General features: G+C 44.0%; 1 protein-coding gene across 10 annotated transcripts in view; it reads right to left on the bottom strand.

The window, feature by feature from the left end:
- The window catches only part of CASR (calcium sensing receptor), a 1,433,568-nt gene that overhangs the window by 773,008 nt on the left and 634,956 nt on the right, over nt 1-25,604 (bottom strand). For 6 of the 10 annotated variants that reach the window (XM_069635803.1, XM_069635804.1, XM_069635801.1 and 3 more), the window contains one exon: nt 8,218-8,270. The exons of the other annotated variants lie outside the window; for them this stretch is intronic. The gene's annotated coding sequence lies outside the window, so the exon portion shown is untranslated. The remainder of the gene's footprint in view (nt 1-8,217; nt 8,271-25,604) is intronic. 10 annotated transcript variants of the gene reach the window in all.

The raw sequence follows: 25,604 nt of genomic DNA, 5'->3' as shown, positions 1-25,604 counted from the left end.
AGGAACAAGGGACCAGTCACGACAGGAATGCTGCAACAATGACCAGCGCTGGACTGAAGCAGACTGAGGCTTTTAAAGCTGCTTAACGAGCACACCCCTCAGGCGTGTCGCCTGCTGCACCTGCAGCCACAGGTGTTGCCTATCCTCCACCCAGCCTTGTCCTGCAAGGGAGGAGGTGAGGCAGTGAGCCAGGCATTCTGGGAAGCATAGTCATTTGATTATAGTAGCAGTAGCATGCTGGCTGCCAAAAACCTGGAATGGATCCGGAAGGGAAGTAATTTGGGAAATAAGGTTTTAGCGCTCCCAATTCATCAGGACACTGTAGCATAAGGTTTGGAGGAAATGTCCAGTAGGGAAGAAGCCCCAAAACATGCCCCCAAGTGGCGGGAACGGGAGCGAAGGGAGCGAGCCGTGACACGCGGCTCCCTTCAGATTTCAACCGTCTCCAAAGTAGTCGGGATCACCTTGTGTTTCTACTCTTTGTAAGGTTGCAATTTTTCTTTCCCAATATCTGGGAAGGCGTTGTTCCGCCCGTGTGCCACGGGTGGAATGAAGAAAGTCTACGAAGGAGATGGGCACATGGATTGCCTTTATTGTTTTTACCCCCATCACTCTGTGGAAAGCTGTGATATTTGCAAGGGGTTCTCACAAAAGACGCCCAGGGACCCTAATCAGCGTCTAGTAATGTGGTTGAACGAAGGGGCCAACCAGGCATCTGAGGTAGGATCAGTGCACAGTCTGGCATCAAACAGGCCTAAGTCCCCTGTAGTTCCTCGCTGCTCTGTGTCAACAGAGCCTCCGGCGAAGAAGCCACGTCCTATGGAAAAGAGTTGTTCCTCGTTGGGGAAACATCCGGCGAAAGACTCTTCTTCATCATCTTCAAAGCATGGTCGTGTGGTTCAGAACAGTCAACAAGGAAAATCTTCCTCTTCGTCAAAAAAAGAACAATAAAGACCCTTTAAAGAGCTCCTCCTCAGGGGACCATCATAGGTCTTCCTCGAGTAGAAACGTGACGAAGCACCTAGAGACTCCAAAAAGGCGGGATCGCCTAAAGAGCCTGCGTCACAACTACCACTGCCGTCAACGGGAGACCCGTCGTCGACGGCTTCACTACCGCCTGCGCAGTCAATACCTGCAGTGGCCTTGTCGTCCCCGGCGGTGACGATTGAAGTGGCTCCAAAATTCCCATCGTCGGCGGTGGATCCTCCAGAGGTTTGCCAACCGGCAGTGTACGATACGGTTCTGGAAGATACCCTGTTACAGCAGGAATCGGATTTCGCGGTATTGTCGCTGGAGGAAGAGCATGAACAGGTTGGTTGTCCAACTGATCTTGGCTTACAGGGCGTTGGCCCGTCGACGGACTCGGGGATGCAAAATGCCCCTTCTACATCGTCTCTAATAGATCTGCAGTCGGTGTTGTTGTTCGGATGTGCACACTATGTCTATTGTCACTTAGATACTATAGAACATAGAACTGCATCTTATGTAGCAGGGTTCCAAGGAGAGCCAGTGAAGAAGCAGGGCCTTAGTGGGAAGATTGTACTCCTCCTGCTGGGGGTCGTCTTATGTCATCAACTTGCAAATAAAAGGTTCTTTACCTTTAAACTACTGGTTATGTGAAAGCCTCCCTTTGTACATAACAGTTGTCCATACAAGTGTTGATTACGCTACAATCTCTCTGGTGCCAGTTAGATGCAGGATTACCCCCCATGGGTGCACCTCCATGGATACCAGTGATACCTGTCGACGAAGCGCCAGGACCCGCGACTGGTTTGTCGATCTCCCGTCCGGTTAGCGAAGAACCTCCCCGCTCACACCCAGAAGAAGGTGAATTGCAAGATTCTGAGTCAGATCAAGGTCCTAGAGACTCCTTCTCGGACATTTCATCGTCCCCTTCGAGGGACCCTATGTGGGAATCTGAGGCAGAAGTAGAAGCTCCTAAAAGCCTGGCACAGCCGTCACCGCCAGATGGCATAGGGTCCGTTCATGCTATAATGGCAAAAGCCTGTATCGAATTTGGCCTGACCCCATAGGAAGAGAAGAAGGAATGCTTCTTATTTGACCATATGGGGAAGAGAAGAGTCAGTCTTGTCGGTTCCCATTCTGGACCATGTGTGGCAGGAAGGCTTGCGTACCATGCGCCATCCATTTTCGGAGCATGCAATCAAGGGCAGGTTGGAAAAGAAATTTAAAGCCCCGGATTCAACCCCTAAATGTTTGACCGCGCAGCCCTCCCCGGAATCAGTAGTGTCGGCAGCGGCTGGCAGAAAAGCCAGATCGCAACACAAGTGCACAACACCTCCGGACATTGAAGCTAGAAGGCAGGATGCCTTTGGTAAGAAAATATTGACAGTGGGAGCGAAGAAGGTCAAGGTGGCTAACTCGTTAGCTATCATGGCACGATACGACCGTGAAATGTAGCATCACTTGGCCCCCATCTTGGAACACCTGCCCGAAGAGCACAGGAAAGCAGCCATGTTGCTGGTGCTTGAGGGGGAAGAGGCATCAAACCACTCTATCAACATCGCGGTGGATTTGGCAGAGTCGGGATTCAAACAAATAATGCAGTGGTGTTAAGAAGGCAAGCCTGGCTAAAATGTACAAACTTTAGGCCGGAGGTCCAGTATAAGGTGCTTGATATGCCATGTGAAGGTGAGCAGTTATTTGGGGAAAAGGTGGATGAAGCCCTTAAAGACATGAAGGAAGATTCGGATACTGCAAGGTTGCTGGGAGCCTTACAAAGTGGATGAACATTTCAGCCTTTTCGCCGCTTCCGTGTAGCTTCGGGGAATTCCCGGTTCACGACATCCAGGGATCGGAGTTTCAACAGATCATCATACTCCTCCCAAGGGTACAGGCGGCTGTCCAGGCAACACGAAGAAACCGAGATTTCCAGGTTTCTAGGAGGAGAGGACAGTCTTCGTCCACCAAAAGCAATCAATCAAAATCTCAGCAATGACAATCTTCATTGGGAGGCAGAGTCTCCTGTCGCGCCGACGAGTGGAAGAGAATAACATCGGACCGTTGGGTGTTGGACACGGTGAAACTAGGCCACTCTTTGCAGTTCAAGACCATGCCATCTCACATTCCACCTGTGTATTCGGCACAACCCCATCTTCACATATTACAGCAGGAGTTGGTGCTTATGCTGTAAAAAGGGGCTATAGAATTTGTTCTGGTGGCCGAGAGAGGTCTAGGGGTTTACTCCCATTACTTCGTGGTCAAAAAACCCAACGGCAAGTGGCGACCCATTCTGGACCTTCGAGCTCTCAACAAGACTCTGCAACGCCTGAAGTTAAAAATGCTTACGCTTCAGGAGGTCATCCGGTCTGTACAGCCGGGGGACTTTCTGGCGTCGTTAGACCTACAAGACACATATTTCCACATACCCATGCGTCGATGACACAGAAAATTCCTTAGGTTCGTAGTGGGTCGAAGTCATTACAGTTCAAAGTGCTTCCATTCGGCCTGAAATCGTCTCCCAGGACGTTTACGAAATGCTTAGCTCCGGTGGCAGCATGGCTACGAAGAAAAGGTGATCACGTCTACCCTTGCCTGGACGACTGGCTAGTAAGGGGCTTGTCGCCGGCAGTGGCGCAAGCAAGCCTAGAGGCCACCATGCAACTGCTACAGCGGTTAGGCTTTGCAATCAACTTTGAAAAATCCTCCCTAGCTCCCTCAAGGAGTTCCAAACTCAATCAGGACTAGTGAAGCCTTCCTTAGAGAGAGTTCAAAAACTCAAACAAAAGGCAAAGGAATGGAAAACTGGCACCAGGGTGTCAATCAGAAAATACATGTAGCTGCTAGGAGCAAAGGCGTCATGTATTCCGCTAGTGAACAACTGTCATCTCTTCATGAGACCAATACAGGAGTTTCTGGCAGACCGATGGTCTCAAAGTCGCAGACTGTAGTCCGACAAGTTGAGGATCAGCAGCAAGCTTCTATAAGCGCTTCAGTGGTGGCAACTCGCAGACAATCTGACAATAGGGATGCCTCTGCTGGAACCGGATTTTCAATTGACAGTTGTGACGGATGCATCTCAGACAGGATGGGGAGCCCATCTGGGATCCCTACAGGTTCAAGGCCAATGGTCCCCAGGAGAGTCGACCCTTCACATCAATATGCTGGAGTTAAGAGCTGTACGTTGGGCTCTGAAGTCATTTTTACCGCGCATACGGGGATCGGTGGTGAGAATATTAACGGACAATGCAACCACGATGTTATACCTCAGGAAACAAGGGGGCACTCGTTCTAGAACGCTCTCGAGCGAAGCTCAGGAAATATGGCATTGGGCCTTGAACAAGAAATAAGCATAGTGGCGTACCATCTACCAGGGGTGAACAATGTACAAGCAGACTCTCTCAGCAGAGAGATGAACCAACTCCACGAGTGGGAGTTGAACGATCAACAATTGTTGAGCATCTTCAGGAAATGAGGTCATCCGTCTCTGGATCTTTTCGCAACCCGAGAGAACAAGAAGTGCAAGCAATTTGCAGCAGATGGCCACAGCCCGACTCGCTGGGGGATGCGTTCTCCTTCCTGTGGACGGGCAAGCTCGCGTACACATTCCCTCTGTTTCCGCTCATTCGACGGACCCCCCAGTGGATTCACAAATATCCATGCTGTGTGATTCTAATTGCTCCTCACTGGGCGAGACAGTCGTGGTTTTCGGACCTGCTCCAGCTATCAGTGGCAGAGCCGGTGAGATTCCAAGAGACGCCGGACCTTCTATTCCAAGACAAGGGAGCGATTTGGCATCACGACCCGGGCTCCCTCAGCCTGACGGCTTGGCTCCTGACTTCTCTGAGTTTGGGGCCCTGAATATTTCTTCAGATTGCCGCCGAATGTTAGAGGCAGCGAGGGCTGCGTCCACGAATACTTCATATGCATGTAAGTGGAAGAGATTCTGCATGTGGTGCAGGGATCAACCGGGGGTGGACCCGTTAAACATTGCGTCGAAAAAAGTTCTGCCTTATTTGCTACACTTAGCGAAAAAAGGATTGTCTTTCTCCTCCATAAAGGTTAATTTGGCAGCCATTTCAAGATTTACTCGAAAAAGGCACTCAACTCCGTTGTTCAGTGATCGACTGGTCAAGTTCCCTCGTAGTTGGAGTCTCAATCTGGTGCTGTCAGGTCTAATAAAGGCTCCTTTTGAGCCTATGTCGTTGTCACCCCTCAAATGTTTGTCGTGGAAAATGGGCTTTTTGGTAGCTATTACTTCAGCAAGAAGACTGTCGGAGCTGCAAGCACTTGTGATCGATCCCCCATACTTGCGTTTCTTCAAGGACAAGGTGGTATCGGCAACTAACCCTCATTTTATACTAAAGGTTCCAACTACATTCCACAAGCACTCTTCGATTGTGCTACCAGCATTCTTCGAGGCGGCCTCTTCTTTCGCAGAAAAAGCTCTCCATACGTTGGACGTCAAAAGAGCATTGAAGTTTTATCTGAGTCGTACTCAAGATTTCAGGCATACGAGAACAAGGACTAGCCCGCTGGGTGTTGTCAACAATTGGCTTCTGCCACTCTAAAGCAGGGAAGCCTCTGGAAAGACGTCCAAAGACTCACTCAACAAGATCCACCTTGTCGGCGGCGGCATTGTGGTCCGGAATCCCGCTGGTGGACATCTGTCAGGCGGCATCCTGGTCGGTGCCGCATACATTTACTCAGCATTATTGCCTAGAGCAACAGCATGCAGGGGATGTGCAGGTGGGATGGGCAGTCATGCGACACCTGTTTGAGTAAGGTAAGCCCCACAGAGGGGTGTATCCTCCTGTCAATGTACCATGGTTGTTTTTTTTTTATTGCTAACTGCATGTGCTGTTCTTGTAGTATTGGTTTGCATTGCACACCTCCAGATTAGGAGTACTGCTATATAATCTATTCTAAGCATGTGAATCAATGAAAGATCCAATGCTGGAGAAGGGAGTAGTTTCTTACCTGTAACTCTATTTCTCCAGCGTTGGTATCTTTCATGGATTCACATGCACCTGCTGGCCTCCCCTGAATGCAAACTTGATATGCCTCTACTACTTTGTGGGTTAAATTCTGAAGGGAGCCGCGGGGCGGGACTATTTATACTGTACGTCCTATTGGGTCATGTGTAAGCGGCCCAAAACGACGTAGATAGGACACAGAAGTGTCAGGTTTTTTCCAATGGAAAATGTTTTAATAAATATACCAAGGGTTCCCAGCCTGACGACGGTGAATATTCTAAGCATGTGAATCCATGAAAGATACCAACACTGGAGAAATGGAGTTACAGGTAAGAAACTACTCCCTTCTGACTCACAAGTGTCTAAAACTGTTGCTGGTTGTAACAAGTTACCCAAATGAGTAAAAATGGCATTATCCTCCTTTTGAAATCTCTTCCCAATGTTTTCTTTTAGATTACATTGGATATGGATTAATCTGTTTATTCGGGGCTATTTTAATTGGTCTCCTTTTCCGTAAACAATTAGCAAGAGGTTGTCTATAGTAGGCGCCCTGTTTGTGTAAAAACTTTACTTTTAACATTATTATGATTTTAATAAATGTTTTATATTATACGATTTGTAACTGGTAATCAAATAATGATATGTAATGTAAGGAACTGTCAATAAGAAAAGTGTATATGGTTTTAATCAACCAATTGCACCATAAACTTCTAAATTATCACCCGAATGCTCGACATGAAGCTAGAGTACCATGCATATACATATGATCCACTACACGAGCCCAATCTTTTTGGATTTGGTGATTTCATAACTAGTTAATGGGCCCATGTTTTCTCTGCTTAGGAGAACATTTCAGAACCTGGAGCGACCCTTCAGAACATTGTACTTTTTTGAAGCTCCTCTTAATTCTAAATAGAAGCTACCCACTTGTGTTTTCCTTGCTATATTTTCACTTTGAGCGATAGCAAATTGTCTTTCAATTAGGATAGTTGGTTAGGTATGGGTTATTGCATGCATGGATTTCACTTCTAGGCGACACTACTTTTTTGTAAAGACACATGCGAATAATGAGATGGATGGCCATACAGCAATACATTTTGAAAGCAAACCATGGTATTTTGGAGTTCGGTGCAAGAGTTGTGATTGAAAAATCCTATTTTTTAACACTCATTGAGGGTATGGACCATATGACTTCACCAGACGTTGTAACCGCCCAGCAGGTCTGCAAGGTTTAGTACGCGATAACAAGACATAGGTTATCGCTCTGAGCACGCTGAGTGACATTCAAACTTTGACGCTGCCCCATCCCCTCCGGTGAAAGTAATGTTGCCGTACGTTTCTAAGGAGAAAGAATAACCTGAGAGGTCGGATAAGAAAGTTGGTGCGCTTGCCTTGGGGGCCCAAATATGAAGTTATGTTAAACCCGAGGTATTGTTTTGGTTGGCCGTGGGAAGCCTGTTTACATGATAGCCTTATCTGCCATGTCCATGCCAATAAACGATCAAAGCCACCGTCCAGTGTCTCAAAGCAGGCTTTGACAGGATTATTTAGGCCTCTCGCATTTAATGAGCATACATGCAAACATGTATTGACCAGATTGCATTAAGTAGGCTAAGGGACAGGTTCACTCATGTAGAGAAGGGCGAACCACTTTACTTAATAATCATGTACATGAGAGGTGACACTGGCCCATCCACACACTCACTCAGGTCACTAACTGGCCACCTCACACATCATTCAAACCACCAACCTTCCACACGACACCACCAAGCTCCACTGATAAGTTATGTGCAACGAGAAAATTACTAGACAAGGCGTTTGGTAGCGTTAATCAAGGTCACACAGTTCCCCTTTGTTCCTGGGACTGAACGTGCTGACGAATTTCGGATGGGAAACTACAAGTACCAGAATGCCAAGCCAAATCGACATGACAGGCAGCAGCGCCTGCTTACAATCCAACACGTGGACATGGAGACATGCAATGCATAGCGATGGCTGCTCTCATCCCCCCGAGACACACAGGCTGCGTCAACAACACTGTGTTGTGGAGTTCATCAGGGACACAGCCTGTGTCTCAGGGGACTGTGACTCTGGGAAACAGGCAGTTGTTTGATCATCCAACCCGAAAGAAACAAAATACTTTCAACTGTTTTAGATTGCGTTTTTTTTCTCTCTTACAGCCCGGACCATGCAAGATTAGATCAGATAGCGGTCCGGGCTGTCAGAGAGAAAATAAAAATGCAATTGAAAAGCGCCAGCAGCAGATGGGTGGGATGCTTACCTGGCTGGTGTCTCTGGTGTCACCGCATTTGTGGCCTCCTCTCTCAGCTTACTCTGCAAATAAAAAAAAACAGCAGGTCACCAGCATTTCTGGAAAGGTCTTCCAGGAGGGAGTGGTTTGAGCCCTGGATTAGGATACATATTTCAGAGAGAGACTGGCAAGGGAAGGGTCTACCTGCCTCAAAGCAGGAGCTTGCTTGCTACAGTGCCATCTAGTAGTGGAAAGTATGTTAATAAATACAGCGTACATGGTACGCAGTAGAAAAATAAATCATCCGTATTTCCTATAATTACTTGCGTACAAAGGCACAATACGCACTTTAACTGGAGGGCTGGGTGTGAATACTTATGAAATACTGAAAGCATGTGCTGGAAAACCCAGGGAGGGCAGGCATTGTGTTAGAAGAAATAAGAAGAGGGTATATGCAATCATGGGGAGTAAGTGAGCACTATAATGAAAATGACATTTGGGAAATGTTCATGTCCGGTAACAATGAGGGAGGTATATTATTCATGACGAAATTGTGGACTAAGATTGAATCTAGTTTAATGAATTACACATTTTTATGTTTTCTTTTCTTTTAATATGTATGTTTTTAAATGGTTCAATCTATTATACCTTGGTTGCTAAGTGAAGGATAGTATTAAAAGTTGTCATACTGTATAATACTCAATAATAACAATAATAATAATATCCACCTGATCAATGTCCCTAGAGGTAACTACTCTCAATAAAGGAATTTCATTAAAGAAATCGCAGAACACTCTGGCAATATAAAGGAAAGGTTAGATCCATAAAGATTGCCAGTAGCCACAAAATTAAGAAATCTCCCACCCATAGGTCTTGAGTAGATGGGTGACCTGACCCAGGGACATATTTAGAAACCAAGATAGGAGAGTTCACATCGAAACTATGTTGCACATGAGATTCCCCAAATAGGAATTCAAGTCCTCACAATAGTGAGGCTCCCAAGTTAGATGTTTCTTAATTTGAGCCTTGTTAGCCCAGGGAGCACCTGAGGTAGTCTCAAATTCTTTCAAGTTATGACATGGTCTGTCTTTGCATGTTGAAATGAGTTCAAGGGAAATGCGATTATTAGGGAATAGTGAGACTTTCAGGGATGTTGTTTTGTCCTTTGCCATATGAAAGTCTTTAGAGACTAAGAAAAGCTTTCTGTCCTCAGATTCAGTTGCTTCTTGAATTGCTGTTTCTTCTTTTACTCAGGACTTCACTGGCCTTGCAACTGTGGATCATTGCATGTCAATGTAGTAACCAAGGTTAAATTGTTGCCTCACTGATGATAATGTTGGCAGATTTCCTGTGTTTACAACCTTTCCTTTTACGTTTACAGTTCTGAAGAATTAACCATCAATGTCCACAGAAGCCCTCCTGGGAAGCGCATATAGCATGATCTTTTTTAATAGAGAGTTCATCAATACCATTGCTTTTTCATACAAGTTAATTTGAACTTGTTTGTAAGGGCACTTAAAGTGAGTTATTGATATTTATGTCCTCCAGTTACCTGCTAACCTGCCCACATACAGAAGACTCTGCTACTATTGACAATCTCTGATTTATCCAGTTAGAATGGATTATTTAACCCAACAGGGCTGATCTTCTAGCTCGAACAAAAGGGCATAAAATCTCCTAAAAGACCATTGTTCTTTCTTACTTCAGAAAGTAATATGTTGAAAAGCTTCACAAGGCACTGCAACACCACATGCAAAAAACCCAATGAGGGGTGCACTGGATTATAGAACTTTGTTGGTGAATTAACCAAATGCTCAGGGAAATCAATGAAAGTGGAGTTTGACCCTAGAACAGGTGAAATAACCCTGCCTTCCATTCAGTTTCCGTTTGAATTGATTCCTCTAATCTTGAAACTAGTGTATGCTTACAGTCTGCAACTACTTGGGCTTCTCTTTGTAAACATAGACACATTTGCAAAACAGCGGCTTTGTTTGAATAAGTCATGTGAACTGAAATTAGGCACATTGAATATGGAAAATATATGAGGTGAATCTGACAAGTAATTTCTTCGAATACATTCTGTTCTTTGTTCAATATATTTGTGATGAGGATTTAGGCCTTCTGGAAATTCCATCTGCCTTTTAAAATATGATGTAAGCATGTTTACAGTCTTTTCCACAGGATTTAGTTCCAAAGAGGAAACCATTTCAGAATCTGTCAGCTCAGTTTCCAGCCCTTCACTGTTCGGGATTTTAGAAGCCTTACTTCACACGTTGTAACCTGACACTTCCATTGGTGACAATAGTACTAAAAAGCTCTGAGGGCTTACTTTTTACCAACATTTGGTAACACCTTTAATAGTAAAAATTAGAGATGAGCAAAAGAATCTGTTCAAACATTCTGACATTAGTGTATAAAATAAAAAGGGAGAGGAGGGGGTGTCTCAATGAGGAAGCAAAGACGAAAGAAGGAAAGATCTCCATTGCACATCTGTCTTCAAAGGTTTCAGCTGATGATTATATTGTTTTTTTTTTATTGTATTGCATTACTGAGAGCCTTCAAGTTAAGAGTTAGCGCCGTGTCTGTGTACATACAGCACACAGTGTATCGTCCATTAACGGGCTTCAGTCACTAACCATAGACTCCTAATTCCCCACTGATTTTTACTTCACCTGTCTGCTTTCCTAATGCTAAAAATCAGCTGCAGAGATTTCCATGGGGGCACCCCAGCACCGCACAACTTCAGTCAACCTGTGTAAAATGCACAGACAGTTGGGAGCTTATTTTTATAACTAACATTTATCAATCGATTAACTAACTTTTATAACTTAAAGGTTGTGCTTGATTATAATACAATTATTATAACCCTTAAATATCAATGGCTACTTTAAGTAACAGATATATGCATAATGCTTTTAAGCAGACAATACAAATATTTCAAACAACATAAATACATCTTGTAGTTTTCCGTTTGTTTTGAAGAACGATAATCCATAAAGCATCACATACAGAAAAAAAACACATCTTAGATATAACAACCAGTACTAACAAATTAGAATTTCTTAAATATAAAATGTATACATTTATTACCAAGATAAAAATATTGTTTAAATAACACAAAAGTTAATAATGAAATAAATGAATAACAATCCATCAACAATACATACCGACTCATTAAACAATCTATTCCGAATAAAAAAAACTACTCTTAAAAAACGTTTAGTAGCCCATGAGGCTGCTCTCTCATTAACCCAAAGTAAAAATATAAATGCTGGATGACATTGCCTCAAATTTCTATTTTGGAGAATGGATAAAGCAATGTGCGCCTTAAGGCACTATACCTTGGGAAAAAAAGCATTTGAAAGTAGCTTTACAAATTATATGAGCAAAAAGGACATCTTTCATCAATCCACCCTCTCAGGCTACTTGGACAGCTATTCTACCTCCTCTTTAATTTAAGACAAATACAACAAAGCCAAGATATGACATCTATCCATTATGAAAATAAATAAATATATAATTTTCCGAAATAAGGCCTTATTTGTTGTAAAGTAATGAACACATTCCATTAAGGTTTAATAATCCTACATTTTGTAAATGATAAAAAGATATGTATATCCTTTTAGAAATTGCTCTCAACTTTTTGAAAAACTCTAAATTACTTGTTTAGAAAAGTTAGGCTTCTATGTTAAACAGGTATAAAGGGCTTTAAACAGGCTCTGAGATAACCCATTTCACTGTAAATGTATTAATACATTTAATAAAGTAGTCCCTGAGTTTCAGTAACTCCTTAAAAGCTGCTCATCATGTTTACAACGTTATCAATAATTTCGAACACGCTTTTCCAATTTTTGGAAAAAAAAAGAAACAGACTTGTTTGCTGAAACCAATTTTTGCAATGTTTTAATAACCATCTTAACATAACATTTGCCTACAAAAGAACATTTACTGGGAAATGGCTGGGAACACCACAATCTTAACTTTACAAATAAATTGGAATGTTAGTAAAACTGTATTAACTTTCAAACAAACGTTCCCAACATTTAAAAAATGAAAAGCAACAGGTATAATGTTAAAAGACGTTGGAGGGGAAGGGGAGTCCATTTTGGTACAGTGATAACTTTTATAACAGTAAAAATGCAAACCTTTGCAAAACATCCTAATAACATTTTAATATATTAAAAAGTTGAGGTTCTTTGTTGCAAAGTTATATAAAACTTTCGTAACTTTTAACAACGCAACCAACCCCTTTTCCTTTTAAGAAAGAAAGAAAATTGTGCTTACCATCTCAAAATTAGCACCTCCCTAAATAAATGTATAACTATAACTAAGAATTCTGGACAATGGTGGATTAACCTAGCCGATCACAAGACCCTGGGCTGTAGCCTAGGTTACAACTCCTGTCGATAATGTTATGTTTGCATCCGTATATGGATGTAGCATCAAGATCCCACATGTTTTTTGCAACTCATTGTTAAGCAAACTCAAATATGAAGTACCTTTATTCTAAGCTGGGGATATTAATTTAACTCTACAATCAACTGACTGCACATTGGGACAAGTAGAGAATACACAAAGGTTAGCGAGCCATTTCAGATGTTTGTATAAAATTGTTCCCTTATATATATCTGGCGATATCAGAATGTTAGTAACTCAAGGTATACCTTGTTTTAGCACATGGAAATGGTTATTGACCTCCTCTCAGCCAATCAGAATTTTCAAAGTGTAGTCAGTAACACCTGGTATTCGCTGCATCTGAACATTCTGGCTTCAAATGCAGACAGGGAAACAATAATGCAATTTCCAGATCAGATGATTTTCAACAAGACACGTCCTCTCAAAGATAACCTTTCTTTCACTGCAAAATCCTATTTAGCACGCCAACAAAAAAGCTAAAAAAACATGGTAAAATATTTTCACTTTCTTATAGGGAGACAGTTTATTTTTGCATAACTCATCATGCATTCTCAAGTTAAACCCGCTACAGATTAACCAATTTTGGAATTGAATCTCTTTACATATGAAGACAAACCTCTTTTTTTAATACCACACAATAAACCACACGTACTTTATTAAGTCACTTTGTCGATGTACTTTCTCACTATTAAACTGACGTTTTTTACTTCAGCACCAAATGATATACTGCAAATACCATTATGTGCTCAAAGAATTATAGACCTCGGGAGGGCTCATTACCACTTGGTATAATGACCCTTTCCCAATGTATGGCCAAGGCAAAGTCATTATCCTGCAATAACGACCCCTCCCTCTGTCTGATCAGGTACTATGGGAGTTTTGGTAGGACTGCAAGACTTGTCCTTGGCCTCAAGCCCGGGGGTCGTATCTCTCCAGCCCTGAAAAGCTCTTCATTGGCTCCCAGTGGCTGCAAGGATTAAATTCAAGACCCTTTGCATTGTCTACAAGGCTTTCTGGGGCCTGGGTCCACATTACCTTCAACTCTCCCTCTGTAAATACCTTCCCACTCGAGCTCTTTGCTCCTCCACCTCCAACTCCCTCAGGGTCAGTCGCTTCTCCAAGCAACAAGTTGGAGTAGATCTCTTTCTTCGGCTGGGGCCTCCCTCTGGAACAGCCTCCCTGCCTCTCTGAAACTTGAGGAGACCCATCTTTGATTTCCGGAAGCACCTCAAGACCTTCCTCTTTGCTTCTGCCTTCGCTGCACCTCTCTCCGAAGAACACCCTAGCCACACACACGCACTGCCTCTTGGGTCTGTATGTGCAACCCTACATTCCCCTTACCTGCACTTATTAGACACCCCTGTCTGTGCTTTAACCTTGCACTTGCCACCTTGCTGGAGGCACTACCAGTTGATGTTTTATCCCTTGCTCTGCACTTTCCACTCCTCCCTCTCCCCTGCACTTGCACGTTCTCAATGTCACTGGGCCTAGTAAGATCGTTGTTTTTGTCCTCCCTTGTTCCCCTCCCTTGCCTCATCGTGCTCTGAAACATTTGTGTATGAGTGCGATACAAATAAAATATCATATCATATCAGGTCCTTGCATCTCTGGGCATCCCACATGATTTCATATAATATGAGGCTACCTGTGATATGTTCTATGTAGCTAGAATTAACAATAAATGAGCATTTTGTGCTTACTAATGGAGGACAAGATTGAAGCAATAGATACAGCTACTGACACCAGTATTCCAGGTGTTCCTATCTCTGCTGAAAATAATTCCTCTACAAAAGAGATTTCCAGGCCCAGAGATGGCAAAGGCGAATGAAGTCCTCAGCCGTGATTTGCTTGGTTGGAAGGTGACTCCTGCCTCCACTAATCACTTGCCGATTCGCAAAAAAATGAATCAGTTAAGAAACATCCAGACCTGCACAACACTTCTGTAAACCCCCACATGCATTGAACCCCCTTTTTGCTAAATCCCTGTGTTCACAATGGAAATTATACCAAAGTGTAGAGTGGGAAGCCTTCACAAAGTGGGGAATCCATACGACTCCTGGGCCGCAGCCTCTGCAAAGCGGGTCACAATCCATCAAAGCACAGATCAAAAGGGACAGAGAGTGGCGAGTTGAGGGAACGGGAATGGTGATGGGACGTGATCACGGGACAATCCCTAGTCCTTACTTGCACTCTATGTCCATTCTTTATCAAAAGTGCTCCTAACGCTATGCAGAGCATCATCTTGAAATGGAGCTCCTTCAAAGGATTCATATTGAGAACACAGTAACAAATTATTTGGACTCTATGTATGGATCCCAAAGCTGAGTTATGTTTAAAAAGGTAGTAGGCTCTGCACTTACAGTACAATCAACTGTCAAGGGGTCCCTCTTTCACCTACTTTTTTTCCAAATATTGTGAATATTTGGCAGAAATGTAAACAACTTCTCCATGAATTACAACACATAATCTGAATGGGATTAAAATAAAATTGTGCTTGTATGTCGACACCTGCTTCGTCTTTACAACAGATTCTTACTCAGATTTTTTTGTGAGCTTATGTGGCTATTCCTGAAATTTGGAAGCTTGTCTGGGCATGTAGTGAAAACAGGTAAAACTGAGAGTTTGGCTTGGAACTGCTCCTTACAAGCACATATTGGTAAAGTCCACAATTAAATATCTGGGGGCAGTGTTAGGGAATCTATATTTACTATCGGGGGTCGGGGCAGTGGCAATAGTTGATGTGCTCTTGAAGGTCTGGCAATGAATGAATGACAAACTTGGGTCTAGTTCACATACATCCACATGCTGTCACATGAGGAAGGTCTTGGAAGGGTTGGACATGGTGACATAGGAATAACGGGCTGGGCTGTTTTGGTGGAGTATTTTATGGACACAGGATAGGGCCTTTTCAAGAAGTGAAGACATACATACAGGACATTTTGAGAGTGATGCTAGATTGGTGCTAGCAGCGTCCATCAGCTGGCACAAAGTTCCAGAGAAGCCCCTGGCAAATACAGGGCTACTAATGCTTCTAGAAACAGAATATGGGAATACGTTACTATCCTTATTGCATGGCGCCCTTGTGGTTAGATGCCCCACACCTACAGTGAAAGACTGATCCACCTGGCAAACTGATAGTGGGAAGCCCACTGAAGAACCTCTAGGGAAAAGGTAGGGTCTTGCAATGTCAACTTGAAATGACTTCAATTTTATATCTTATGAAGGACATATATGGCACATCTCAGACTGCATACAATCCACATTCAAGTGCCTGTGGGATGGTTTAGATGAGAATATGAGAGTGGTGTTGGCATTTGTTATGGGAATTTCCCATCAGAAATTTGGGGAAGAAGATGATCCAACTACTAGGAAGAGAGAATGTTCTCCAGAGGGTTTTCTGGGGTTAATGCCTAGGTAGAAGCGGGAGAAAAAGATTACGCAAATTGTAGGTCTGTTACTTGCTAAAAGACATATGGCAGTTGTAAGGAAGCACCAGGAAGGAACCTACACTCGTTTGATGCGCTATGTACTTTGAGCATCTGCAGACCTATGGGTGTTATTTAACTAAAGGCACAATGAAGGAGTTTTTGAACTGGTGTGCTTATCAGCACATTATTACCCGGCAGAGGGGGAGCGGTGTTGCAGCCTCCCAGCCAACGAGGAGGATCAGAATGGGGAAATTACCACATGGTAATCCCACCGCTCCAGGCCGCCTCACAGCTGGTGGCTGCCATCTTCCCCCGCCGGGGAATCAGGTAAGTGCTCCGCTCTCCTCCCTCTCCCCCCTCCACAGATTGCCCCCCCCTTCCTTTCCACTTACCTGCTTTTTTGCTCCACTTCGGGAGCGTGCGCGCTCGAAACACTTTTGTCTCCCACGCGTCCGCTCCCAATCTGCGACACGCTGCCATGGGAAGGAAGTCTTAGTTCTTTCTGGAGAGGAGCGCCTGCTACCTTTTTTGAAGTATTTGCAAGGAACTTGGGGTTGGTCACCCTGAGTTACCTGGGGGCAACCAGACGTGGACTCCCTGCTCACTGTGCCCAGAGAGGCACAGCTTCACCTCACTGATGAGGCCCAACAAGGCGGAAACATGTGTATGGGGTTGCTGTTGGTACTCTTGTTCAGAGAGGAATTGCCATAGCATTTCGGTGCTGGACTGCCCATGTGGGCGGGACAAAGACTGATATGCAAATGGATATTTCCCATCTATGAAAGGTACAGTGAGCAAAAAGTGTGTGCTGCAAACTCTCATCTCAGAACAGGCTATCATGCCATGTTCTTTCTGGAGAGGAGCGCCTGCTACCTTTTTTGAAGTATTTGCAAGGAACTTGGGGTTGGTCACCCTGAGTTACCTGGGGGCAACCAGACGTGGACTCCATGCTCACTGTGCCCAGAGAGGCATAGCTTCACCTCACTGATGAGGCCCAACAAGGCTGAAACACATGTATCGGGTTGCTGTTGGTACTCTTTTTCAGAGAGGAATTGCCATAGCATTTCGGTGCTGGACTGCCCATGTGGGCGGGACAAAGACTGATATGCAAATGGGTATTTCACATCTGTGAAAGGTACAGTGAGCAAAAAGTGTGTGCTGCAAACTCTCATCTCAGAACAGGTTATCATGCCATGTTCTTTCTGGAGAGGAGTGCCTGCTACCTGTTTTGAAGTATTTGCAAGGAACTTGGGTTTGGTCACCCTGAGTTACCTGGGGGCAACCAGACGTGGACTCCCTGCTCACTGTGCCCAGAGAGGCACAGCTTCACCTGACTGATGAGGCCCAACAAGGCTGAAACACATGTATGGGGTTGCTGTTGGTACTCTTGTTCAGAGAGGAATTGCCATAGCATTTTGGTGCTGGACTGCCCATGTGGGTGGGACAAAGATTGATATGCAAATGGATATTTCCCATCTGTGAGAAAGGTACAGTGAGCAAAAAGCGTGTGCTGCAAACTCTCATCTCAGAACAGGTTATCATGCCATGTTCTTTCTGGAGAGGAGTGCCTGCTACCTTTTTTGAAGTATTTGTTTAGATATATGTTGACCTTTGGTCCGGCCAGACAAAGCAATGAACAGACGGTTTGAGGAGCGGAAGTCCTTGGTTCTCTGAAAGTAAAACTTCAATACTCTAGCAACGTCTAGAGAATGTAATGTTCTTTCCGCTTCAGAAGAGTGATTCTGGAAAAAGGTTGGTAAAACAATGCGCTCAGTGAGTGTTAACCCCCGAAAGCACCTTGGGAAGGAACTTAGGATGTGGCCTTAAGATGACGTGGTCCTTCTGGAACAAGATAACGGAGGCTCAGAAGACAAGGCTTGTAAACTCACTAATCCTTCTGGCTGATGTGATGGCTATCAGAAAAGCTGTTTTCCAGGACAAGAATTTCACTTCGCATCTATGTATGGGTTCGAAAGGAGGTTCCATGAGGGTTGTCAAGACGGTGTTGAGGCTCCAGTTTGGGACTGGCGAGGGCGTAGGAGGATCGGCCCTTTCAGGAAGATTTTAACCGCCGGTAAAGAGAGCAAGGATTGCATCTCCAGGGTTGTTGTGTACGCCGTTATGGCTGACAGATGGAACTTGATGGAGGACAATGAAAGCCATGATTTAGCTAGGTACAGTAAGTAGGGTAGAACCTGATTAACCGAGACCGTGAGAGGATCGATGGCAGATCTCTCGCACCATTTGGAAAAATAAGTCCACTTCCTGGTGTATGTGACTTGTGTCGACGGGGCTCTCGCGGCCCTGATGATATCCCAACATTCTGATGGCAGCTTTAGGTTCATCAGTTTGCGCTGCTCAGGAACCGTGCCTTGCGAGATAGGCTCCTTGTGTCGTGGTGGAGGACCTTGCGGTTCTGTTGTGTCAACAGATATTGATGCGTCTTGAGGCGAATCGGGGGCCGACTGGATACATGTTTCAGCGTCGAGTACCAGACTTGCCGCGCCCAATCCGGTGCAATTAGGATCATAGAGCAATCCTGTTCTTTCACCCTGCGAAGTACCCTTGCCGTGAGGGGAATGGGGTGAAGGCATAGAGGAGCTTTCCCGTCCAATTCACTGAGAACGCGTCTCCCAGTGATTGATACTCCAGGTACCTCGAGGCAAACCTCTTGCACTTTTTGTTGTCCCTGGTGGCAAAAAGGTCAATATGCGAATGGCCCCATAAGGTAAAAATCCGTTGGGTTTCCTTTTCGTCCAGCTCCCACTCGTGGGACGCCGTGTATTTTCTGCTTAGTCTGTCCGCTAGGACATTGTCCACTCCCGGAAGATGCTCTGCCTTGATTTGCAACCCGTGATGTAAGGCCCATGCCCATAGCTGTTTGGCTTCTTGCGATAGGACTTCTAACCTCGTGCCTCCCTGCTTGTTTGTGTAGTGCATGGAGGTCATGTTGTCTGTCTGGACGGTTAAGTACCTGATCCGCTATCACAGGCAGAAAAGCTTTCAGCGCCAACCTTATGGCCCTGTGCTCTAACACATTGATATGAAGCTGGGGCTCTTGTGTTGACCAAGTGCCCTTGGTTTGGAGGTTCGCAAGATGAGCGCCCAAGCCTGATAAGGAAGTGTCCGTCCTCAGCAGAAGGGTCGATGTTGGTGCTTGAAAAGGCATCCCCTGCAGAAGATTCCTCGGAACATTCCACCATCGAAGAGCATTGTGTAACGTTGATGGAATCTGGGTGATGTCCTCCCAGCATCTGAGAGCGTGTTTCCATTGGTGGTTCAGGGCCTCCTGAACCGGTCTCATGCGAAGCCTTCAGTTTGGTATGATGAATATGCATGATGACATCATGCCCAGAAGGGATTTGTAAGAGCGTACAGATATTGTCTCTTTCTCCAGGAAGCTCGATGTTGAGCGTAGAATCGCTGCTACTCTTTCTGTCGATGGCCTCACCCTGGGAATGCTTGTATCGAGCTTGGCACCCAGGAAGAGGGTTGTTTTGTTGGGAACAGGGCAGGACTTTGTGTTGTTTATGGAAAAACCTAACTCTTTTAGGAGGTTGATAGTCCTCGACACTGCTGAGCGAGCCCTTGCGGCGGAACTTGCTTTTATCAGCCAATCGTCCGGGTATGGGAAGACTTCCGTTCCTGCCCTCCTGAGACTTGCAGCTACTGGCGCCAAGCATTTTGTGAAAACTCTAGGTGCCGATCTTAGTCTGAACGGGAGTGCTTGAAACTGAAAATGAAGCTCTCCCACCGTGAACCTGAGGAACTGCCTGTGGGCTGTATGGATCGGTACATGGAAAAGTATGCGCCCTCCAAGTCTAAAGTGGCCAAAAAGTCGTGCTTGTTTAACCAAGGTAGCACCCCTTGTAATTCCACCATCTTGAATGTTATTGTTTCATATATTTGTTGAGTGCCCTCAGGTCCAAGATGGGCCTCCATTTACCGTTTTTCTTTCTGATGAGGAAGAAACGGGAGTAGAAACCCTTTCCCCTCTAAGAGTATGGCACTGGTTCTACTTCTGGAGTAGTTTTTGCACTTCAGACATGACTTGTCTTAACATATGCACCCTGCGCGAAGTTGGGGGCAGGGAAGGAGGTTGGTCTAGAAATTCTAAGGTGTGGCCCTTTCGGATCACCTGTAACACCCATTTGTCCGATGTGATTGACTGCCAGCGCTGGAAGAACTAGCTTACCCTTCCCCCCACCAGGGTGTGGCGTTGGGGGGAAAGAGTCTGATAGTCAGTTTTGCTTGCCTTGTGACTTCCCTTGGGCAGAGCCATGCCTGCCCCTATGGGCCTATCTGTTGGAAGACTGATACTTATTTTCTCGGTACGTGCCGCCTTGTGCTTTCTGTCCATACGAGGAGCGACCATATCCTCTGAATTTGGAAGATGAGCCTCTATAGGGACGAAAAGATTGATGGTCCTTATTCTTGTCCTTCAAAGAACTGATGGCTCGGGATGTGTCCGTCTCTGATTTGATTCCCTTCAGGTGGTCGTCTATCTTCTTTCCAAAGAGATCTTGTCCATCAAAGGGCATGTTGAATATCTGCGCTTGGACTTCCGGCCTGAAGTTAGTAGTCTTAATCCAGGCCTGCCTTCTGAGTACTGTGCCGTGTGCCATCTGTCTGAAGCCTGATTCGGCCACATCAACCGCTGCGTCGATCATAGGATATGATGTCGGTTCACTGTCAGCGATTATCGATCTAGCCTCTTCCTGGAGCTCTGGTGGTAACTGTTTAGCCAATTTGGAGATGCGGTGCCAAAGCTTGCGATCGAACCTTGCGGTCATGACCAGCGCATTACCGGCTCTGATGGTAAGCGATGACACCTTCCTGCCCATGGCTTCTAGCTTACTCCCGTCTTTGTCCGGTGGTGCTGACAGAGGCGAGGCAGGATTGGCGAGCTTCTTCCTTGCTGCAACTGTGATAACCGAGTCCAGTTTTGTGTGACCTCTCAAACAAAGCGGTGCAGATTCTGAAGCTTTATATTTCTTCTCTGGTCTGGACACCAGAGCCGGAGTAGATAAGGGTGTAGATAGGATCTTGGATCCGGACTCCCAGATGGTGTCGAGGAGAGGGATAGTGGTCACTGTTCTCCTGCGTTTGTCCCTGTGCTCATAAAGCACCGACTTCCTTTCTTCTGATGTAACTTGAATTTTGAACAATTCTGCAGCCTTGCCTATTATGGTGTGGAAAGAAACCAGATCATCTGGCGGTGAGGCCTTGCCTGGTGAATCTCTCCTCCTGGGCTTCTCGACTACATAGTCATCCCACTCACTGGTTGCGTCAGGCGCCTGTGTAATTTAGCCTTCTTCTGGATACAAATAACAATGCCCCATTAACGTTGGCAAGCTGGAATAAAAAGGGGTTTGCCCATCTGTTTGCCTGCAAACACTCGGCAACTATGACCCATCACATCATTTGTGTACAAGAGACTTGGTTACAAGATAACCCAACAATAGACGGTTATACTGTATACCTCAACTCAGCACTCTAAGGCCCAAAAGGTAGACCTATGTCGGGCCTACTCATCGCTATCAAAAATACTTTAGAGTTTGAGATCATGGAAGCAAATAACCCAAATACTTATAGAGAATCGTTGTGGGTAAACTTGAAACATCTACTAAAGAACCAAAAACTTGAGCCGTGATAAACCTTTACTGGAACCCGGTAAAAAAGGAACTATCAGACTTCCCAGGACAAATAACGAGGTCGATAGATAAACAAAGAGAAAAATGGCATAATCTCCACTTTATTCTTTGTGAAGATTTAAATGCCCAGTGTTGGAATACCGATGGCTATGACACTGACAATGAAACCGCCAAAACAGCGGCCGCAAGAAAAAGGGGTTTAATTTGGAGGCAAGTAATAACATCAAGAAATGTACGTGTTATGACGGACAACCAATTGAGGGACACACTGGAACAGTAACAAGGAGAGGAAAAAAGAGAGATCAGATTCTGGATTATATATGCATATCCGAGAATATAACAAACTATCCAATCACAATGTATGTGGAAAAGAAACTATGAAGTGACCACAACCTACCAGGGATAACGTGGTCCTGTAATACCATCGCAGATCAGCGAATTATGTTACCGATCCAGAATTAGTTCCAGGTTGTAATAGGCTGAGCATAAGAGCAGATCAACTATTGCATTTACGGACAAACCTAGAAGCTGCAATTAATCTAAAACTGCAAAGGAATTCTCCAGTATCAGTGGGCTATATAGCGCTGTTGAAAGCTTCTGAGAGTAAAAAAAGAAGACTAAACAATCCAAGATTCATTCATCGACAAAGCTTCGACATTGTAATGGTAGAATATAGGAAAAAGAAAGCTAAAGAGATAAGAGCATTAAAAAAGGAAACATCTCCCCAACATCAAAATAAAATCAACAAACTAAAACAAAAATATAGGAATTGGCGGAAAAATCATAAGAAGATGTTACAACATGATGCTGAGACCATGTTGCACCATGTTATGTCGAAGAACACTGCCGAAATCTGGTCCAATTATTAACAACCTTAATACACCACAATATCCACTATTATCAAATGAAATTCCAGCGAAAAATTGGATTTGCCATTTTTCGAAATTATTCGACCCAAAATCAGTCAAAAGCCTGAAATAAATAATTGATCAAAGTACCGGGGCTGGATGGCCTTACGAATGCCCACCTAAAAGAAAACACAGATGGATTGGCTAAAATTCTATTGTTATTATTTTCTCAAATCATGGGTAAAAAAGAGATCCCAACCTCCTGGAAGACCGTGGTCATAATTCCGTTTTTTTAAAAAGGGTTTAAGATCAAACCCAAGCAATTACCGGCCAATCACATTGTTCGATGTTATAGACATGGTATTTGTCTCGTTCGTTGCAAGAGCCCTGCGAAAATGAAGTAAAGAAGATAACCAAAGAGACACCTGGCAAAGCGGTTTTATAAAGGGTTTTGGCACCTCCTTGAACATATTTTTATTAACATCTTTAAGGCACCAACAGAACGAACTAAAGTGAAAAAAATCTGTATGGCATTTATTGACTTAACTGAAGCTTTTGACCCAGTGGAACGACCAAAACTGTGGACAAAACTGATCCAGTGGGGATGTCCGGACAGATTCGGCACGGTGACAAAAACAATCAAAACAAACATGGGCCTGAAACAAGGCTGCCATCTGGCAGCAGACTTATTTAATATGTTCATATCAGACATTCAACATGCATTTAATGATATCTTTTGTTTTCCCCCTAACATCGGAGGAGCTGAAATAGGTTGCCTACTTTATGCCAATGATGTGATCCTGCTGGACCAAACTCCGGTAGGGCTACAACGACAACTAGAAGTGCTCCAAATCTATGTCCAGCTAAATGGTATAAGAATCAAAACGTCTAAATCAAGGGTGATGGTATGTGGCGAACATGGGAGAAAAGGCCAGAAAATAATCAACATCCGGCATCTCAATGAAGAGAAGATACCACAAGTATCATCATTTATATATTTAGGAGTATGTCTAAATACCAGCTGTATAGACAAGCCGCGACTGGAAAGTTTTAGGTTGAAAGCAATAAACATTGCCAGTCAAGGAAGAATCCTGATGAAGCGATACTGTGGTTTCTCATTAAAACCTCTCATCAAATTTTATCGACTAAAAGCTCTTCCTATTCTAACTTACGGCGGTGAAGCTGTATTATCATTTCGCTTTGAAAACTGGTCTCGGTTCGAAGGGACTTTTTGGAAAAGAGTAATGAGACCGCCTTCAAGCACACCGATTCAGGCTTTGCGGCTGGAGCTAGGTCTGACATCCATGAAGGCGATTGTAATGTGGAAAACATTGGCTCTATATTGTAAATGCCTGGAGCCACCAGAGATTGGAGGCTTCAGTGTTAAAAGAAGCTCTAGAACAAAATAACAAAACTACGCTAGGAGATTGGAAAAGGAAATGCCAAGCGATCATCACAGATTTGGATGAATCAGAGCAGACGTTAAGAGAACCCAGATAAAATAAAACAAATTGTATGCATTAGACTGGATTACAACCCAGCAAGAAAGACCAGGTTTGAAAATGTATGGGAAAGCGTTCATAGAAGCAAGGAGACTAAACACCTTACCAAAGTATCTAGAATCCTTCCCAAATTGGTTTTTCAGAGACCAATATTTGAGATTCAAGTTCAATCTACTGCCAACAGGAGAAATACTGAACGTAAGGTCAAATAAAAAGCCGAAAGCCCATTGCAGACTATATCGGAGCGATGTCTGTGTTGAGTCATTAAAACACTTAGTGTTATTTTGTCCGAAAATGGATGAACAAAGAAAACAACTGATGACCGAATTCACCAAGAACTATGTGGGATGAACAAATGAGGAGTGGTGACTGGAACTGTTAGAAGGGAAAAGAATTGGACTAACCCTAGCCTTGGTGAAATTGCTGCCAGAAATGTTTAACTCAATTAACATCTTACAAAAGAAGAATTGATACATAAAGAACGTAACTGATAAGGACGTTTTCAGTTTTGATGGATTTATGTGTTTAAGTACTAGTAAATAATCTGTTTGTACTGTTAATATAAATAAATGAGGCAAAGGGTTTTCATGTTCCAAAATCAAATAAAGCCCTATAAAAATAATAAGAAATAAAATATAGCAATAAATAGGTACAACTTTTACTCCAGAAAACAAGTGGAGAACCAATTGTCAAATATATCTTTGAACTGAAGACACTGGTTCTGTTATGTGACTTCGAAAAGGGAATTGGCCAGGATGAAGTCATCCGGAATAAGCTGATCATGTATACTAACAGCTCAATGGTACAAGAGAGGCTCAGGCTGATTGCAATTCAACATTAGAGCAAACGATTAGTGTGTTGAAGAAATTAGAACACACCACCATGTGTGCCAATGCAGTTGGAGATATGAAAATGGAACTGGAAGCATACTTGAGTAAACAGAATAACAAAGAAAGCAAAAAAGGGAGAGCAACTGTGTTCCACTTCTACAACATAAAAAGCACCAGAGAAACAGATAGAAGCCAATAGAAAAGAGACTGCCCAGAGTCAATGATTCCAATGTGGCACGTGTAGACTACTCCAGGATTGGATCTTTCATAGATTCAGAGGTATCAGGTAATATTATCCCCACCAATAATATCGCCATATATATGGTCGTGGGGTAAGGCCATAGGGGATATTATTAGTGGGGATAATTTATGGGGTTATTGGAACCGGGAGATCCAGGGGTGTCCCCCGCTCCATTAAAAAATTATGATGGTTGCAGGGGTCCCCCCACAGGTTCCATGGCTTAATATCACCGCAAAAATATGCCGATATTTTTGTATGACGATATTTTTGCGGGGATATTAACACATGGAACCGATTCACATGATGTTGAATATTCCCTGTCTGCCAATACATTTCAGTAAAACTCCTTAGAGTTGGGACAAGGCACCTGATGGTCTGGCTGGATGAAGTTACTGTGACTTCAGACTCAGACTCTGTGAGTAGTTCTGCCTCTGTTCAACCTGGAGGTCTACTACTAAGATATCCCCTTCTAAGAGGGCAGATCCCATGATGACGTAT

This window comes from Ambystoma mexicanum, chromosome 7p (assembly GCF_040938575.1).
Source record: "Ambystoma mexicanum isolate Mex_15411 chromosome 7p, UKY_AmexF1_1, whole genome shotgun sequence".
Classification (NCBI taxonomy): Eukaryota; Metazoa; Chordata; class Amphibia; order Caudata; family Ambystomatidae; genus Ambystoma; species Ambystoma mexicanum.
The sequence above is the reverse complement of the archived record's forward strand: the minus strand, read 5'-3'. Positions and strand labels throughout refer to the sequence as shown.